Source organism: Heterocephalus glaber, unplaced genomic scaffold (assembly GCF_053883595.1).
Source record: "Heterocephalus glaber isolate CG9 unplaced genomic scaffold, H.glaber_assembly_v1.0 deba00001531, whole genome shotgun sequence".
NCBI classification, from domain to species: Eukaryota; Metazoa; Chordata; class Mammalia; order Rodentia; family Bathyergidae; genus Heterocephalus; species Heterocephalus glaber.
Genome location: NW_028258329.1, coordinates 22,374,912 through 22,389,182, shown reverse-complemented (window position 1 = coordinate 22,389,182; position 14,271 = coordinate 22,374,912). Strand labels below are relative to the sequence as shown.

General features: G+C 41.1%; 1 long non-coding RNA gene across 1 annotated transcript in view; it reads left to right on the top strand.

The window, feature by feature from the left end:
- LOC110350758 (uncharacterized) overlaps positions 1 to 13,602 on the top strand; it is a 70,735-nt gene extending 57,133 nt beyond the window's left edge. The window contains exon 4 of the long non-coding RNA XR_015441779.1: positions 11,934 to 13,602. This is a non-coding gene — a long non-coding RNA (uncharacterized LOC110350758). The remainder of the gene's footprint in view (positions 1 to 11,933) is intronic.
- Positions 13,603 to 14,271: the final 669 nt, after the last annotated feature.

Sequence of the window (14,271 nt, the reverse complement as noted above, 5' to 3'; positions counted from 1 at the left end):
TGGCTCCCTCACTGGCAGCTCCTGACCTGTTCTTTCAACGGTCCCATTTGGAGCCCATCACCACCTCTCCCTTCATCATTCCTCACCTTGATTTTCCCACGTTTCTGGCTCCACTTGCTTCCCTGATACAGTGCTTAGATCCCACTTCCTGTCCACTCTTCTCGTTGGCAGATTACCGGGATCACAGGAAAATTGCCGAGATACAGAGCTTTCTGATAAGTTATTTCCAAATGCTACTGTGATGTGAACAGAGAAGAGGGAGGACAATCTTTGGTGCCTTCCAGAGGTTGGCTCTGAAGCCTTTTTTTTTTTTTTTTTTTAAGATATCCCTTAGTTTTATTTTAACTTAAACCTTGTGAATACATCACACAAATACACATACAGAAGCAAATAAAACTATACAGTCTGACTAAATATCCAGCCCAGCAGATACCAGTAGTCAGAAGTTCAAAGATGGGTAAGTTGTGTTAGTGGCTGATGAGGTTTCTGCATAATCAAAGGGGTATAAAAATCAACTTTGAATTAAAAAGCATTCTAGTTTTTTTTTTACACAAAGAAATTGGGAATCTATAAAATGCCTGAAAGGGTAACATGCACTGATCAGTGAAATGACCAATAATATTTTCTGAATTCAAACTATTTACTGTTGTAAACATTTAACAAAAGTATTGAAATCTAAATGCAATCTTTGACAATTCCAACAAAATAAGTAGTGTGTTTAAAAAATAAAGCTGATGAGCAATAGATCCATTCTATATATTTTCTTTCAACAGTTCCAGAATGAGAAATAGCACAGTATTTTAAAAAAGTATATAGCAAAGATTGTTCCTATTGTAGTGAGAAACCCTGGAAACTGTAAACACAGTTGTTGAACAGTCAAATGGTTATATTCCGAGTCAGAAAAGTGTTACAGTGAGAACAGTCTAGAATCCAGTTCTCCCTAGTTGTCAATAGAGAACAGTTTTACTTGTCAGTTGGTTTCATAGTTCTTTTTCCAAAAGACAGCAAAACTTTGGCAATTGGATGTATTGAAAATACACTTTTGGGGTTGAAGACACAGTCCTAGCATCTTTTTATGGAAGGTGATCTGTACACCAAGGCTCACAGTTTAGTGGAGGTTCTATGTGGAGAAGTGCAAATGTCCTGCACAAACACCTTACAGAGGTGCTGGTCGTGAGTCACCAGCAGAATCTTCGGTTTCCTTTGCATAGCTCACACATCACTGGAATGTGGAAAGGTGTTCTATTTTTTGGCAAGAGCAGAGGAGATATTATACTGATGTCAGTTACCATGTTGGGTATGTGGAATCCATGCAGAACCTCATGAGGCCTGCTACCTGACATCATTGGTTTCTGTATACCGCTTTTGTTTTTGTTGAAGTAGTTCTGTTATAGCCAGAAGTTTTTTCAATACGTGCTGCTGTGCACCATGATCATTACTGAGTGTCCACAGTTCATCTGAATGGGCCACACAGATTTCATGCAGTGCTGCAAACATCATGGGACATGCCAGTTCTGGACTGTTCTGTAGCGTCCATAAGTTCAGGTACATTCCCAAGTTCATCGAAGAACATGATCATATGATGTTTGTTGCTTTTGATGGATTCACACCTTCCATATAAGGCTCCTTAGCTCTGAATTCCACAAGATTTGCTAAATTCTGCATAGACTTAGCCACTAATATCAGAGTTCTTGTGGCAATAGGAGATGGAGAATCTGAGATGATATTAAACATCCATGGATTCAAGATGGCAGGACAGATAAGTCGAAGAAACACAACACCACCAACAGCTCTTGTTCTTAGGGTTTTGTTGGCAGGCCACTTGTGTTGAATGGACTTCTGTAAGCACCCATAAATATACCTCAGTGTCAGTGGCAGTATTTCAGAAGCCATGAATATTTTCTCCACAAGCTCTGAAAGTATGTTCAATAGGTGTGCTAAATTAGTGTTCACATCTTCATTCTTTCTACCTTTGATGGACTTACTTAACTCACAAGACTGCAGAGGAAACAACAACAAAAGGAGAGCACCCTCCTGAGGCACAGCCCCGGCACCGGGGTGGCCAGGGTACGGGAAGTGCAGTGGGCAAAAAAGCCAACGCTGGCGCCAATGCCAGCCCGTGGCTCTGAAGTCTTAACAGGCTGAAAAAATTAGAAGGATCTGAATTTTCTTGATAGGATTAAAATTTAAAAAGACCTTTTCATTGATGATGAATGTAGTCATCTGGCACTGGCCTCATCCTGGCAGTGAGTGCCCTTCCTCACCCTCTGCTTTCCCCTAATCACCTGAATAGGTTCAGAAAGTCTTTTGGCCAGAAAGGATCATATTGCCCCTTGCCCTAGTTTCCTACAGACAAGGGAAAGAAGCCAGTCTTAAAAGGCTACATCCTAGGATTCCACATGATCATCTAGAAAAGGTAGCAATACAGAGATGGTCAACAGTCCAGTGGTGGCCAGGGGTCAGCTGTGGAGGGTGCAGCGCAAAAGCGTTGACACATGGAGTGGAGCAGTGCTGTCACGTAGTGCTGACACACATGCACTTAGGGCAGGGAAACCCTCTGTGTGATGCTGTACATGTGAAAACACATTCTGTCAAAACCCAATTAAACTTTTCAGCAAAGAGAAAGCCTTAATATCATCCCAGTATGAAAAATAGAAGAAAGAATCTAAATGTACAAGCACTTCCCAGGAGCTTTCTTAGTTACCAGGTCTGTGACTAGCTCTAATTATAAGTAACTAGTTCTTTTGACATGGAAGCCAAACTGGAATATGTCACACACAAGCCGAGATGGTCAAGAACTAGTGTAACTCTTCCACACATCTTGTCTCCTTGAGCAGTGACTGTTCTGGTTTAGGTCTAAAATGTCCCCTCAAAAGCTCATGTGTAGAGAGGAGTGGTTTTGGGAGAGTGTTGGATTGTGAGAGCTCTAACTTCACCAGTGTGATCCACTGATGAGATTATAATTGCATTGCATGATTGGGAGGGGATGGGAATAGGAATTGAGGCCTAGTTGAAGGGAGAGGGCCACACGGGTGTGACCTCGGGAATTATATCTGGTCTCTGGACCCTTCCTGTCTGTTCTTTCCCTCTCTGTTTCCTGGCTATATAGACCGAGAAGCTTGCCTCTACCATGCCCTTCCACCATGATGTTTCTGCCTTGCTATAGGCCTAAAACAAGGGAGACAGCCAACCACGGACTGCAACTTCTGAAACTATGAGCCAAAATAAATCTTTCCTCTTTTAAGTTGATTAGCTCAGGTGTTTTGTCACTGACACATGACACGCAACAGGTGATTGACACGTGACCTTGGAGTTTGTGAGTTAAAGTGGCAGAGCAGCAAGAAGGAAGTAAGATGGCTTTCTGGGTCACTTCCAGGAAGACAGCTTCCCAGACTGTCTCTGGAATCTGATGTGAGCCAGATCTTAGTCTCGACTGTGTTGAACTTAATCTAATTCAATGTTGACTCTACAGGCCTGAAATATAGTGCATAATATATACTGTATTATGATAATGCAATTATACAGTCTTCATTTGTGTGATCAATGGTCTAGCTCAGTTTTGAAATAAAATCTCCTGAAGAACATTAATTCAAGGAATAATCATCAATGGAGAGGATGACAACCTTGTTTCACACTTTTTGTGACTCCTCCAAGTAGATTGTTCTGGTTTTTCCTATTCCCAATAGCCAGCCTAAACCTTTCAGAGTAATCTCATATATTCTGATCTCTGTACATTCCTGCTGCTTAATGATATTCCTATAAATAATATAGAGAAGGGAGCAAATAGATAGGTGGTCATCTGGCTAAGGTCTCTCCTGCTGGCCCTCAGTGTCTGTTACCAGAGCAGAGAGAGGCCATCCATCACTGAAGTGACCTGTTCCAATGACATCGTTAGCTCCTGGGGAACAGAGATCATGAGAAGCCATTTTGACCGAATACAAGTCAAATACAAACCAAGGTTCCTTTGGAACAGAGCACTGACTCCCCTGAATCTTCAGGCCACAGGCAATCTTCAATAAAGTCGTCTTCTTCTTCTTCTTCTTCTTCTTCTTCTTCTTCTTCTTCTTCTTCTTCTTCTTCTTCTTCTTCTTCTTCTTCTTCTTCTTCTTCTTCTTCTCCTTTTTTTAATAAAGTCTTCTTTATTTCAGTGACACAGAAAACTGTCTCCAGCCCAGGCCTGGATCTCTGCAGACCTCAGTGTCTCAATAGGCAAATGGAGAGGGCTAGGTGCATTGCCTAGTCAGAGATATTTCTGCATGAGAGACTGAAGACAAATGATTTGGAAGAGCTCTGGCTATCCCTTCATTCTGTAGGTTGTAGTTCTCAAGGGAGGAGTTTTAATAAAGAACACATCAACTAACTCCTTTTTTATTATGATGTTTGTTTGATAACATGAGGTAGAAGCAATACCCTTATTTCATCTAGCCAGGGCACCTCCAGTGGATCACCCTGACAAGTAACTTGGCAACATTGAAAAGATGGCTTCCACCATTTTAGGCCAGAAGTGATGGACCTCCAAGCACTAAAGCTTGAGTCTTTCCCTGTGATAATCAGTGGGTCCCAGACCTTGCAGAGAGTAGATAAAAGGGATACCTGGAGATAAGAATAAACAGTTTTTAGAGAATACTATTTTGAAGATGTCACCTTCAAGATCAAAAAGAAAAATATCCTGTCCATATTTCTCTGCATACTGGTACTATAGGCAACCATTTTCTCCTTGAGTTAGCATTTCATTACTACAACAAATACCTGAGGTAATCTCCTTATGCAGTGATAAAAATTACCTTAGCTCATAGTTTAGCAGTTTTAGTCCATGATCAGTCAGCCCTGCTGCTTTTAGGGCTGTGGTGAGGCAGCTCATCCTGGTGGGACCATACAGTGAGGCAACCAACTGCCCACATGGATGGGAAGTGAAAGAGACAAAGAGGGGGGACCTGGGTCCCACACACTCCTTCCCCGCATAACCTGAAGACCTTTCGTTAAACTCTACCCTTAAAGGATCTACCACCTCCCATGACCATCATGATCTGGGGACCAAGCCTCTGACACTTCAGGGGACAACCTAGTTCCAAGTATTAGTACCCTTGCCCTATCCAGTGGGATGTCCAGGAGATGATGAGCTGCCTGTTGAAGAGCCGTCTTTATCCCATACAGAACTACTGGATTTGAATTTCTCCAAATCTAACATAAATGCCTGAACAAGTCTGGCCCTGACTTCTGCTGCAGTCTTCAGCCAGCCCTGCTGTGAGTAGACAAACCAGACTCCTGCTGCCTCTTTCAATACCTGTGTGTTATCTCCACAGTCCCAACCTGGTTCTGACAATATGACATCCAGAATGATCTGAACCTCTACCTAATCACCAACAAACTCAATGTGGGAAACGAACTACTTGAATTCTTTGACTCAGCATATTTAATTTAAGTTTATTTATTTATTTATTTATTTATTTGGCACTGGGGATTGAACTCGGGCCCTTTCACTTGCACAGCAGGCAGTGAAACCACTGAGCTAAATCCCCAGCCCGACTTAGCATATTTTAAATCTGCAAAAGCTAAATTTTCCTTAATCATTTGATTCTGTTAGCAATGATTTGAGGAATGACTTCGGACAATTGGAAAGACTTCTAAACATTTTTCTAGTTCAACTGTGATGCTTTCAAAGGTTTGTTTGCCTGTTGAGAATTTCTACACAAATTTACTTTGTTTCATTAGAAGACAACCAGGCATTCTGTACATTCCTTGTGGTGGACCTCCTGGCTGCCCTTTGGTTCTCTGTAATACTGGGACAGGGATAGAGGGGACAAGTAATAAACTGACTCCAAATGTTCCAGGAGATTGGTCAGCTTTGGAGCTCTGGTATCTTAGCCTACATCTAGGCCCATGTTACTTATTTTGGTCAATAACATGGAATGGAGAGACACGGTCCCCTTCTGGCACATTCCATGCATGATGGTTCAGTTTTACTTTCCCCACTATGGCAACTCAGGTCATGTGAAGCAGTCAAAGGAGTTTTAGGGCAATAGTGTCAACCACTGCTAGTTCCCTGACTGACTGTGTGCAGTAAGCTCTGTTGATACTTGTTGAATGTGACCATGAGTGAGAAAGATGCTTTGTTTGTTAAGCTGCTGGCCATTTGAGATACTCTGTTATCACAGCATAACTGAGCAGACCTTGATTAAATAACTTCCATTCTTTATATTTGTACTTCCTGACATTGTAGCAGAGCAGATGGAGTTGACAGGTTTGATGTGTTCTTGGAAGCTCTGGTTCTAACAGGACCTTGGGAGGGCAAGCCTACTCATCTGTTAAGCCCACACACATTTCTTTCAGGAAAAACTGTCGCCTAGATTTTATTTGGGACCCCTTCTCTTGGCTCATCTCCAGGTCCCCGGTGCCCAGGTAGAAGGGCTGAAGAGTGCCCTGGGGCTAGTTTGAGTAGAGTTAGGATTCACTACGCTGACACCACAGAGGAAGGCTAGTGGGTATGTCTCCAGTGAGGATCAGAGTGAGCCTGATGAGCGCTAAACTTGGGCCATGACGGCACAGTGTGTGCAGGAACCAGGACACCTGCCCCTTTGGTGTCCCCCCGGGGATGTTCTGGTCTGCTAACAGGAAAACTAAGGTGACAACCCTCTGTGGCTGCTTCTGCTCCATGTGGTCACCAGGGAGCTGTCTTTCCTGCAGCAGCACTTTGGGCAGCTCTTGGAGTCTGCCTTCCATTGCTGCTGCCAGCATTCTCACTTGGTTTTGTGAGACTTGTTTAGGTTATAACTAATATTTAATGTGTAGACTATTTTATGAGCAGACTTTATAACTGAGATACCTACAAGGCACTTAAAAGTGTTAATGGATGTTTTACCTATATTTAAGTCTTATTGGTCAAGACACTTGGCATTCCATCACTGCTGTACTTTCAGAAAAAGATAATGGTGGTGTTCACTGGTTTCTAGGGAGTTTTCCATTCTCCAAATTCCTGATTTCTTTTCTGGCTGCATAATTTGCTTAAGCTGTTTCTCTGCCTATGGAGCTGGATGTGTCCCCTCCCCTCCTCTCTGAGAACAGAGAGAATAGTGCACTTCACCATGGCCGTCATCTCACTCACATGACTGCCTCTTCTCCCGAACTCAGGGTTCCCCGATGGCAGAGATCTTGTCTGACTCATCAAAATAACCCACATGCCCAACTCAGCATTCAGCAGTAGCTACAAATGGGTATGAGTTGGAGTTGAGTTTTCTTTTTCTCTCATGAGAAATAATAGGCCAACGTGGGCAGCACTCTGATATGATTTTAAATAAGTGCTCTGTCTGATATGCAACAATGGGAGGTGGTGGGAAGCAAACAATAAAAAAAAACTACATAAAGAAATGCAATAGTCAGAATGCAAGAGAAACAACCTTGTAAAAGAAGGCAGGAAACAAAAGTGAAGCTTTCTGAAGAACACCAGACTGGGAATTAAGAAGCATGGTTCTAGATCTGACCCCTTTAAAAATGATCCTGTAGCTGCTCTAGGATTCAGGTTCTTCATCTTGTGGATGAATTCAGAGACTGGACTAAAAGTTTCTAATGTTACCGTGATTCATTCTGAAATTGTTGAAAAAAACAAAAATCCAGGAGCTGGGATATTTTCTAGGACTAGGGGGAAGTCTCCATCTTGTGGCTAAATTCAGCTCTGCATTCAATCTGAATACTACTAAGATTACCACATTCAAAGTCAGAGACTTGTGTGGAAAGTGGAAACACAACTTCTTAACTTTCATACAGCAGGAGAGGCTTCATGAACAGCCACAGGAAAGGGATTTTCACTTGAAAAATGCACTGTGTGGGTTGTATTCCTTATCTTCCTTGGCTTATAGTCCTTTCCTCCATGCTCAAAGCCAGCAAGGTCGCATCTTCAGCCTTATTCCTCTGTATCACTTCTGCCTCTGCCTCAGTCTTATAAGGACAACTATTGTCTTAACTACTTTTCTTATTTCTGAGACAAAATATCTGACACTCAAAGTAAAAGTAAGAAAAGTTTATTTTAGCTCATAGTTTGTAGAGGTTTCAGTCTATAGTTAGCTGATTCCAAGGCAGGGTGGCATGGCAGAGGAGAAACAGTCCATGGCAGGGCAGACAGGAAGCAGCAAGCAACAGTAGCAGCAGCCTACCTTCCATGTTTCATTTTTATTTCATCCAGGCTACAAGTTCTTGGGGTGGTGCCACCCACACCTGGGGTGGGGCTTCCCATTACTCACACCAAAAACAATGCTAACAAATCAGTGGACTAATCCAATTGTCATTCATCCTTAATTCACATCCACACACCCTAGATCCAGCCACCTCTGTAAAGCCTTCACCTATCAGTGCATGAGGCTTGGGGATGACATCTAAGTAGAAGCCACAATATCTGTATAATCAGGACAATCTCCCATCTCAAGAGCTTCTGTTCAATCACATCTGCAAAACCACTTTTACCATATGAGAATCTGCATGGGTTCAAGTTTGAGGATCTGGACACCTTTGGGGGCCATTAGTCAGTCTGCCATAGGGCAGAAGGAAAGAAGTTTGGAGAAGTATTGCAGGAGCACTATTGACTCTGTCTAGTCCATTCTTCATGGCCACTGTTGAACAGCAGCTGGAAGGTGCTGTTGAGTTCAACCTCCCTCCACTTCCCAGAGTGGAGTCTGGCTGGCATAAGCCTGTACCCTTGACTTCAATGCTCTGCCTAGGAATGGGCACTTGAACTAATTCAGACCATCCCAGCAGCCCCACACCCTCAGCCCTCATGCTTGCAGACAGAGCAATTTTTCTTTGTGTCAATTATTCTAGGGGTAGCAAAAAGAAGTCCAAAGAAGTCCAAGGGGTTCCAGACTTTTGTTTATTTGTCCATAAGCCTTGTACTATTTGACATTTTAAATTATGTGCATGAATTACTTGGAGGTTTTTTTTCTTTTTTTGATACCGGGGATTGAACTCGGGTCCTTGCGCTTGCACAGCAGGCAGTGAAACCACTGAGCTAAATCCCTGGCCCTACTTGGAGATATTTTTTAAAGTAGAGGTGAAAAAATAATCTCACTTAAAAGAGAGAACCAATGAACATAATGAAATTTCAGAGTACTGGTTATTGTTGTTCTGAATATCCTTTGTTTTATAATTTTTTCAATTTAAATTCAATGTGCATGGTCCAAGAAGCATGCAGACTCCAAGGAACTGTTTTTTTAAATGAAATATATGGAGGATGTCATTGTGGGAAAGCGTTGGATACCCTTGATCCTTTTTTTGGCTTATTATACATGTTTTCTGGAAGAAAATTCAACTTAGATGTATTTCAGGCTTATATTTCTCAATTCTCTTAGTTTTCTTTATGGATGTCTTGTTAGAGAGTTCCTGTAATTATTTGTGGCATAGTCTTTGTTGACCTTTTCATAGCACTAAGTGTGATGTGAGTGGCTGCTATTCTGTGGCTTATTTGTCAGAGTTTTCAGATTAAGAGAGAGCTCTAAAATGTCTCACGTAGTATTTTTTCATGTGAGGGCAGAGGGTCACTCACATCAGAGTCACCAGGGATATCCATTTAGGATACAGTTTCAGGAACTGGTCATTCTCTGCAGGGATACCTACACACATGCTTAGGAGAGGAGTCTTAACCACAATGGCATTGGACATTAATTGTACCAGACTAACTGCCCTATCCAGTCATCAAGCCACCTGGGCATCTCTTTGATGATTGCTGTGTCTTCTTCCTAGGAAAGACCCATATGTACCTACACTGTCACTTACTCTACCACGCACCTATGTGTTACCATAGCTACATCTATTTAATTAGGAGAGTTAATCCCATTAACTTTTTAAAGCCAAAGACCTCCTAGACTCAAATTTGTGAAATGCAAACTGCTCAGGTTTGTCAATAACCCAGCTGAAGTTTGGCAGTTTGAGAGACAGAAGTGAAGAAGCAATCCTATTCAGATATGTTGTGTAAGTTGGGCATGTGATACTAATTATACCTTTAAAATTCCATTGCATTCTCATTTATTTTGTCATGTCTTACAGAGGTACTCCCAGAACAGCATTGGTCACTCAGCTATGTGGGTCATTTATTCTCTCCATCATTTGTCTTCTAATTGTTGTTATTTGTATTCTTAAATTACTGTAATTAAACTAACCTACAGTGAAGGTAATCAAGGTGGAGCGGGCTTGACTGCAGAGTGGATGATACTGGGAACTTTTGGATGAAGAAGTTGTTCTTCATCTTGATTGTGGAGGTGATAACAAGGGTGTGTACTTTGGTCAAAAATTTATCAAACTACACACATTAAATAAATACATGATATCATATGTAAATGATAATGTGACAGTTGATTTAAAATAAATTATTGTCAAGATCTATAATACCAATTTACAACAAATTATATCAAAAGTGATTTATTGAAGAATATAGTGATTAAAATACTGCAATTTCAAAGAATTCAATAGATAAAAATGATAAGCAGGACACCTATGAAAACAGAAGAAAGTCTGCATATGCTGAAAGAAGTGAAGTTGCAGAATGATGTCATCACACAGCTCAAGAAAAACAGAAAGATAACAATGGGTACCCCAAAACTGGGCTTTGCAAACACTATTGATATACTTACCTGTGAGTGTCATGGAGTTCTGTTAAAAGTTTTCCCAAAGAACACTGAAATCCTTCAAGGGGTCATGAAACTTTCAAAATAAACTGTACCATCTCTTTGGTGAGGCAAATGAGGGTTTTTGAGTGAGCATAGTATTTTTCAGTATGAAATGGCTGTATTTTAGTGCAGAAATGAAGAAGTAGTAAAGTATGACAGAGCATGGGAACTGAATCTAATACATATAGATGCTCTGCACTCAAGAGAAGTGAGCAAATCTCCCCATTTCTTAGGTGTGGCCTGTATATAGTTAACTTTCTTCCAAAGATTACAGTATGGGAAAGAGAGGGAAAAGGATAACTTTCATTGTGGAAATCTGACCCATGCTATCTCAGCCTGGCAATCAGAGTTAACATCAACAGCAATCAATCATGTTGATGAAATGTGCCCCTGATGTGATGTGATAAGAATATTAGTTTATCTCTGCTCTTCCTCACCCAAATAATGGTAGCAATCTAATAATTAGAAATACATTAAATAAATTCCAGTTAATGAACATTATACAAAACATCTGACCAATCCTCCTCAAAAGCATCAGTGTCACCAAAACCAAAGGAAGCCTGAGACTCACAGCCACAAGGATGTTAAGGAGAAAAACAGTTCAATGTAGAATGCTCTCCTTCCTTGGTGGCATTCTGGAGAGAAAGGGCACATGAGGTGAAAGCTAAAGAAGTCTGAATAAAGTATCTGCATTAGTTAATAGTAACATTATCAATATTAGTTCACTGTGGCAGATGTATTAAATTACTAACAGAGAAAATTGTTACTTGGGATAGATAAGAATTCTTTGTATTTACTGTTTTCTCAAAGTGTCTGCAAATTTGTAAATCTATACCAAAACAAAAAGTTTGTTAAAAGAAGGAGGAAGAGGAAAATAGGAAGAGGAGGAGAATAAAGCAATGGAGGCATCTTTTAAACTTTTACTCCTCATGGGAAAGAGAACTACAAGTTATACATTACTGTTACGGTTTATATGTAGATGTTCTCCTAAAGCCTCGTGGTGTCATAGGTGGGACCTTTGGAAGGTAGTTGAATTATAGAGGCCTTATGGCTGACTTGTTAGGAAGTAGGGCCTGGTTGGGAGAGGTGGGTCAGGTTGGGTGTGACCTGGAAGGGTGTATCTGCTTTCCAGAACCTCCTTTGATTTGATCTTTACCTCCTGTCTTCCCAGAGGTGAGCAGCTTTTCCTCCACCATGCCCTTGTGCCATGCCATGCTACCTTGGAGCCAGCTGACTATGGATTGAACATGAGCAAAAATAAACCTTTTCTCTTTTAATTCGCAGGTGTTGGGTACTGTGTCTCAGTGATGAAGAAAGTAAGTAAGATAGATAGTGCCACCAGTGAAGTGGGGTCATCGCTGTGAGGCTACCTGACAATATGGTTCAGAAGTCTTTGGAACTGGTTCAAGGGAGAAGTTTGGAAAGGCTTGAAGATGCTGACTGGAGAAGCAGCTCTAGAATTCTGGATCTCTACAGTGCTGTGAAACAAACTTGGTGGAAAATTGTACTCATCACTCAGAAGACCAGAATGCTGATAAAAAGACAGCTCATAACCCTCCCCTAGGATGAGGGGGTTTCGGTTGGGAACAAGGACTTCATTGGCAGTTGGACTGCAGGCCATGTGTTATGCTCTGGCAGAAAATTTGTTCTGCATTTTGCTCCTGTCCTGCTACTTTGTGGGAGACTGAGATTAAGGGTGGTGACTAATTAATTTGATGGAGGAAGATTCAAGGGAACCTGACATTCATGATTTTGCATGGTTGCTGCTGCTTTTAGCAAGATCTACTGTGAGAAATAGGAGCAAAAAGCCCTTTTAGAAGGTTTTCAGTTTTGGCAGAGGGAGATGCCTGTGGAACTGGAGCAGAGGAGAGCTGAAAAGATTAGCATTAAAAAGAAGCCAAGTACTTTATAACAGGACAATAGGAAAAATGCCTCAAGGGGATGTGAAGAATCAGCAAGGCCCTACTCTTTTCAGGCTCAAAATCACAAAAGTGAAAGACTGCATTAAGAAGAGTGTGCCAGGATACCCTGCCCCAGAAGAACACCTAGGGCATTGATTGTGTGGGGTTCAGTTCATGGTGCTCAGCCATACAGGCCCTTGAGACCTCTGCAACTATGATACAAGGGAATCTGGCTGCTTCTTGAGCTGGTGGCAAAGCTTAGCATTGTCAACATGGTGCTGGTTTTATAGGCATGCAGAATGCAAGAGTTGTGAAATCAAGGAGGCTTCCACCTGGACTTCAGAAGGAAGCCTGGGAGGCCAAGCAGTATGCCCCTGAGATGACAGTATGTGAAGCTGTGAGAGTTAAATTGAGGGTATAGTGGAGAACCAGGAAAGTTGGAGAAGGCAGAAACAGAACAGCTGAGGAAAGCTGCAAAGAGTGAGCAACACCACCTCAAGAGAGAAGCTATGAGAGCTGCAACTATCAACAATGCTGTGGGAGCAGGGGTGCCCAAGTTCTTTGGAGTTCACATTTCATCACCACAACTTGTACTGGGTGCTGGATACAGAACTACAGGATTTGGTGTTCGCCCTGCTGGGTTTCAGTTTCGCTTTGGTTCCATTGGTTTCTATCCTCTTATTCCTCCAGTTTGAAATGGAATTTTTTACTTTTTGCCATTGTCTGTTAGCAGTATTTAACTTTCTTTTTGACTTTTACAGGGCCTCACAGTTAAGAGTTTGCCTTAAACCGAGCAGTTTTTCCTCGACTAGGACCTTGTGCCCCATGCTGTCCTGCCTAGGAGACAGCTGAGTATGGACTGAAATGTGAAACAAAATAAAACTCTCCTTCTTTATTTTGTGGGTTATTTTGTGCATGTCAGGTGTTGTATCTCAGTGATAAAGAAAGGAGCTAAGACAGTTATCAAGAAGCTTGCAGAGTTAGCTACAAAGCCAGAGGTAAATACTGTACCTGGGAAAATAATAAATTAAGCATTGCGAGTTTTACTCAGATTATAGTACTGTAATTTACTTAATAACAATGGCACACAATATATTAACACAAATATCATTATTTAAAAATTATCCAAAATGTGGAAATAAAGGAAAAGGGAACTCTTTGTCCTTTCAATTTTCTGTACTGGAGCATTGTTGGACAGGCCCACCCAAGGATTATTTGATTTTATTTGAAGATGAACTCTTGTTGTATTTACTATTTTCCACTAATTAAGGGCAAGACTCTGAAGTTTCATATTATAATTTGCAGATTTTTGTCCAATGGAAATGCAAAACATTAACTAGTTATGTTTCCAATGCAACACATTTATTTTGGTATTAATTTCCTAATTAACTATATAATCCCCATTCTTCTAATTTTTTATGAAATTATCCTATAGTTTCTGCTGGGTTTTCCCGGTAATGAGTTAAATGGCTTGTTGACACATGTTCCCTCTATATTTATGAAATTCATATTTTACGCTTTTTGGAAAATCATGCTTTGATGTTGTCATGAATGTTCTAGCAGCTATTTTGTGTTGCAGTTAGATCATCAACTGATCGCTGGTCCTTGATCATGCATGCTGGCAGTGATATATGAGAAGAAGCACCTGAAGCCTTATTTTTCTATTTATCAAAGCAGAGTACTTTGGGAACTCTATTTAAAGCTAAAAAAACCCTAGATAT